The sequence below is a fragment of the Liolophura sinensis genome, chromosome 5 (assembly GCF_032854445.1).
Source record: "Liolophura sinensis isolate JHLJ2023 chromosome 5, CUHK_Ljap_v2, whole genome shotgun sequence".
Classification (NCBI taxonomy): domain Eukaryota; kingdom Metazoa; phylum Mollusca; class Polyplacophora; order Chitonida; family Chitonidae; genus Liolophura; species Liolophura sinensis.
In genome coordinates this window covers 7,471,330-7,477,922 of record NC_088299.1, presented here as the reverse complement: position 1 = coordinate 7,477,922, position 6,593 = coordinate 7,471,330, and positions in this window count along the sequence as shown.

The window sequence follows — 6,593 nt, the reverse complement described above, 5'->3', positions numbered from 1 at the left end:
GATATTTATGTACGTGATGAACTTTATTAATACTTATGTTTTTTGTCTTTTTGTAATTCTTTTAAAAGTGATATTCAGTTCATTGGATAAATGTTTGAAACGTGCACTTTTAAACACGCTTAAAAATCAATGAATGCAATATATCTATACGCTTTACATATTTTATATTGTTACAATAAAATCTGATGAAGAAAATCATCTTTTTATAATATCATTATAGTTTCAGTTTTTCATTTTCAACAGCTTGGCAACCACAAAATATATTGGTCTGTGTCTGCATAGATTCTACACATTCAGATTTGTTGCTGAAATATTGGAAAACCCAATAACGCTGGGCAACCTGTTGATGGCCGTGGATTCCCAATAGCACTGACTGTCCATTTCTTTCACGTTTTGCTCAGAGATTCAATTACTGATTCTGAAAGACAGGAAATAATTGATGGTATATACTGGATAGAGTAGGTTTAACCTGTTTCAAATAAATTGTTATTTTTTCACTCTCCGTACCATATTCACATTTAACTGACGTGTAATGGTGTACACATACAATGGGAAAATGAACACTATCAAGCACATTTACAAACAATGCGCATTATCAAGCCTACTTTAGCTATGAAAACAAAGAACTGAACCGATTTGGGGGGGGGGGGGGGGTGTTGTAGACTTTTATCCACATATTGCCACTGCACCATATGTGCTCAGCCGCAAGAAGTTGAATTGATATGAATTGGAAACACGAAAGATGAAACGCTGCAATTCACACCCTGTGCAAAGGTGTAAACGTAGATCTAACAGTGTATCCAGGGACAAGCCATTTCGGGTGTATACGGACATCATTTTAGCGAAGACGTATACGTCTCAGTTTGACGTAGTCCATACCGCACCATTCAATCAAATATGTGCATGCACTTCGATGGTTACAAAAACGTTTTTATCTGTAGCTGTACAGTTGTAACCAGTCTACACACATATTCCAGTCGCCTAATTTCAAAGCTGCGCAGGCGCAGAATGCAAAACCCCCAAAAAAAGTCGATACAACGTGCGAATGTGTAAGTATAATCGGGACATTTGAATGAGAGATTCTGAGCAGCTACAGAAAAAGATCCCAAAACCCAGCAAAACCACGTGGTTCTCGGCTGTAATCCTACAGTGTTTGTGTACTTCTGCTGTAAAGCTACAATGATTATGTACTTCTGCTGTAAAGCTACAATGATTATGTACTTCTGCTGTAACTCTGCAGTGGCTGCGTGCCACTGTTGCAACGCTACAATGTTTGTGGACTTCTGCTGTAACGCTACAATGATTATGTACTTCTGCTGTAAAGCTACAATGATTATGTACTTCTGCTGTAACTCTGCAGTGACTGGGTGCTACTGTTGCAACGCTACAATGGTTGTGTACTTCTGCTGTAACGCTGCAGTGGTTGTGTACTTCTGCTGTAACTCTGCAGTGGTTGTGTGCTTCTGCTGTAACGCTACAATGGTTGTGTACTTCTGCTGTAAAGCTACAATGATTATGTACTTCTGCTGTAACGCTACAATGATTATGTACTTCTGCTGTAAAGCTACAATGATTATGTACTTCTGCTGTAACTCTGCAGTGGCTGCGTGCTACTGTTGTAACGTTACAATGATTATGTACTTCTGCTGTAAAGCTACAATGATTATGTACTTCTGCTGTAAATCTGCAGTGGACTGCGTGCTACTGTTGCAACGCTACAATGGTTGTGTACTTCTGCTGTAACGCTGCAGTGTTTGTGTACTTCTGCTCCAACTCTGCAGTGGTTGTGTTGCTTCTGCTGTAACGCTACAATGGTTGTGTACTTCTGCTGTAAAGCTACAATGATTATGTACTTCTGCTGTAAAGCCACAATGATTATGTACTTCTGGCTGTAACTCTGCAGTGGCTGCGTGCCACTGTTGCAACGCTACAATGTTTGTGTACTTCTGCTGTAACGCTACAATGATTATGTACTTCTGCTGTAAAGCTACAATGATTATGTACTTCTGCTGTAACTCTGCAGTGGCTGCGTGCTACTGTTGTAACGCTACAATGATTATGTACTTCTGCTGTAAAGCTACAATGATTACGTACTTCTGCTGTAACTCTGCAGTGACTGCGTGCTACTGTTGCAACGCTACAATGGTTGTGTACTGTTGGACCGTTTTTTCAAAGTATAATAAAAATCAAGACCTGCTTTAGATAATACCGGGATGAATGCCAACACACTTTTTATACAAAAGAGCACTGCTGTAAACGTGTTGTGCTTGTGTACTGGTACTGTAATGTTAGAATAGTAGTGTACTGGTACTGTAATGTTAGAATAGTAGTGTACTGGTACTGTAATGTTAGATATAGTAGTGTACCTAAAGAGTTTAATGAGAAGCCTTGACACCAGTGTAACATAAGTGTGACACAATAAACCTCCTGGTGATACAATATAAAGAGAGGTATATAACCACACATTGAATGACTGCTGACAGTCATATAACTGAAATATGGTTAAGTACAAACGTAAAACCCAAAGCATTCATACATATAAATGATGCATGATCAATGGTTCCTGTCCTATCTGCCACCTACATGTTTTCATCTATTATATAATATATATGTCCAATTGAAAACATGTTCGTTCCCAAACTCCTTACAGCGCATGTGCCGCTCTCCAACATTCGCTTTACATCACTGCTACAACTGGCAAATTTTGTACTGAGATCTTGAACAACGCCGAGAGTGGGCGAGGTCACAATGATGAGGCAGGAAGTGACGTCAGAAAACACAAAAAGCTCTGTACAAACCTTTGTTTCTAATACTACTTCATACACATGCGTTCTATCTATCTAAAGTATGCATAACCTGGATTCCAACTAACACATAAAGCACCTTAATTGGTGACTGCTGATTAAATAGTTCAGTGCGAGGATACCTTGCAGTGATGAGGTCCTAAACAAGCCCACGTGCGTCTCACAGGCTCCAAAGATCAAACTACACGGCACTTGTGAATATCTTCCTAAATTTACAACCGGTGATTAGATTAACAGATATAGAAATCTAGGATGTTATTTGATTTATATGATAGGTGTTTTAGGCCGTACTCAGGAATAATTCACTTATACGACTGCGGCCAGCATTGTGGTGGGAGGAGTCCGGGCAGAGCCCAGTTGAAACCAACGATCATCTGCAGGTTACTGGCGGATCTTCCCATGTATGGCCGGAAAGGAAGCCAGCATAAGCTGGACTTGAACTCACAGTGACCGCTTTGTTGAGAGGCTCCTGGGTCATTACGCCACGCTGGCGTGCTAAACCACCTCGGCCAAGGAAACCCGAGAAATCTAGGAAAAGTCAGCGGAAAACAATACCACTTCCAACATACAGATCACTGCACGGAGTGGTGGAATATAATTTATCGAATTTAATACGTACATCTTCTTTAACAAAATGGTTTTCTCGAAGAACAAATACATTGGTCATAATTGCACACAATGGAACATAAATAATTTACCGGCGTGATAAAAACAGGGTTTTTTCTAACAGTGTAGGGTTAAATCTAATTAATATCCCACAAGCGCTCCAATAAATTTTATTCAATCTATTTGTTTTATTTTTGATTTTCCTCATATACTGAAGAATTTTCCTCTTTTATAATGGCGGTCAATTTGATGGTAGAGGAAACCGGAGCACTCGGAGTAAACCACCGACCGTTGACAAGCTACTGACAAAACTTCCCACATATGACCCACAGATATATGCACGCCATACTGTTGGAGGTTAAGCAGCTTCATCTGCCGTATGTGCGTCGCATATCCACTATGTAATTTCACCATACAAACAATGCCCAACAAACAATGAAAACGAATAAAATCTACAAATCCAGGTTCAATTAGAGCCGATTTGAACCGACCTCACGTGTGTTTTTATTTATTTATTATTTATTTATTTGATTAGTGTTTTACGCCGTACTCAATAATATTTCACTACTATAAGGGCGGCCAGTATTATGGTGGGAGGAAACCGGGCATAGCCAGGAGAAACCCACGACTATCCGCAGGTTGCTGGAAGACCTACCCACGTACACACCACGTGTGTCATAGGGATTGAAAGACATCACTCCATTGTGATAGTTCCATGTTTGGTCTTCTTTAATATTAATATGATACCATTACAATATTTTGAATAGTATCATGATGTGCCATCAACCTGCAGATGGTTTACCCCGGGTTCTGCCCGGTTTCCTCCCACCCTAATGTTGGCCGCCGTCGTGCAAGTGGCATATTCTTAAGCATGGCGTAAAACGCCAATCAAATCATATAAATAAATAAAATTGTAACCCTACGACGGCGCTCATATCGTTTTGTGACCAGGAAACAAATGACGTCAAGCGAGTCACTGACGGTTTCATCGAAGGTGGGACACAATTAAAATCGGGTAAACCCCCAGAAATTCCCTGTCCAGGTTTGGTACTGAACCAGAATTTTGTGCGCCGAATGGTTGGGAAGCTTACTTGTTATCCATTTCTACTCTGTGTGTTTTATCTTTAGGTTTATTATACGGCACGCAACACTCGGTGTATAAGAATTTATATTTAAATAGAATAAGTACACAAGTACCAATTACTAGAAAGTTAATAGTAAAAAGTCCATCTATTCTATGTATTCTGTTGGGTCGAGAAGTGCCAATAGCGCACATTAGTAAAATCACTGCACTCAAGAGAATTATTTCTCTTGCTTACATCTGTCCAAGGGAGGTAAAAATGATGGACGTGAACCGCGAGATTTTCCGCCAGATGGCGCTTTTTTCCAAAGATCTAAAGTTTGTCTCGCAGAAAGATGAGTTATCTTCAACGGTTAGTTTTTCTTTTCGACTCCACCCATTTCTGTCGCAAAATTAGTTTAGGGATCAACAAATTTACGATGCATGCTTCTACGCGAATGCGGGTAAGACCCTGCGTGTTCACATCTGAGTCCTTGAAATGCGCAGTTTTTCTCGTAGATGACTCGTGGATTTTGACACATCTCTCGCAATATCACCATCTTTGCCTTCGAGATTTGGGCAAGTTCTCCTCTCAGTTGATTATCGGCTCTTTGGTTTTTTCTCACAACAACGTCCTCGTACTCAGAAAGAGCGAGTTTGTGACGTGTGACGAATTTCGTTTCACCAGAATCCAGACTGTCTGCCTTTCTAGACTGCATTCCGCGGGCGTGTCTCTTCAACAATTAATCGGGAATCCATTTCAACAAAGAACAGCTGTCTGCATCTTTGAAACTGGTGCAGTTTTCCTTGATTTGCATTGAAATCACTTGCATTATTGATATGCTTCAATCGTTTGTATGTATTTGTTTGTTTGTTTAGTTTTGTTTTTGTTGCTTTTTTTATCACTTTAAACAAGACATGTAATAAACTTAACGGTCCTGAAAGTCTCACAACAAAAAGTCAGATGAAGAATGGGGAATATTCATCGGAAATGTCCTGAATGTACCTGAAACAACAACGAAAGATGTAATGACAACCACTCTCACTCAACATGGAATCGTTCTAGATATTTATGGTATGTATTCAACAACGGGAACTGTGGATGATCGTGGGTTTCCACCGGGTTTCCTCCCACCATAATGTGCTGTCGTATAAGTGAAATATTCTTGAGTACGGCGTAAAACACCAATCGCATAAAATAAATAAATAAAATTTTCGAACTGACCGCTGGGGCCTTATGAAAACTGTAGTTTGAAGCCATTTTTACGCCAGAAGAAGAAAGCTGTTGATTTTGTTTGTAGTTTTATGTGTTAGGCTGGCAAGACAGCAAGGACTCGCAATGCCACAAGAAGACACAGTACATTTACACACACCTAATGATTCCCGTTGTCTTATGACTGAGAAACCCTAAATATTTATTCATTCATTTATAAGTCTGGCCTCATTATACACTACGTACGCCTATTAAGAAATAAAATCCAAGTGTTTCATATATCCTTTAAGTCAGGAAATCCGTACATCGTGATAGCTTAGAAGGGAATATTCTTTTAACACTGGCATATACAATATCATTTTATTTGTTTATTTACTTATTTAATTGGTGTTTTATGCCATACTCAGAGTATTTCACTTATACGACGGCGGCCAACATTACGGTGGGAGGCAGCCGGATACAGCCCGGGGGAAACTCACGACCATCCGCAGGTTGCTGACAGAACTTCCCACGTACGGCCGGAGAGGAAGCGAGAAAAATCCTTCTACAAGTATGGCAGAATGTCGTGAAAGTGTGGGGAGGCTAGTGCAGGTGTGGTTTTTCTTCCCTAAGAAAGATGATAAAAAATGTAACTTACGTTTCTTTGCTGTGAGACAAAGCATGTGACAAAGTCTGCTCCGCTGCCGTAATGAAGAATGAATCCAACCATGCCCCGTCGACAACGTGAACTGGTGTGATTTGCAAGATAGGATAATTTAGTACGTGGTTCCCAAAACGACAAACAATACCTTCTCATACATAATGGATAAGATTAAAGATGCCCGACTTGCCGAAGCCTCGCGCTAACTGGGCGAAGAGTCACGTTTCTTGCCTGGTGTAATCAATGTCTGCGTCAGACATGAAGACGAGA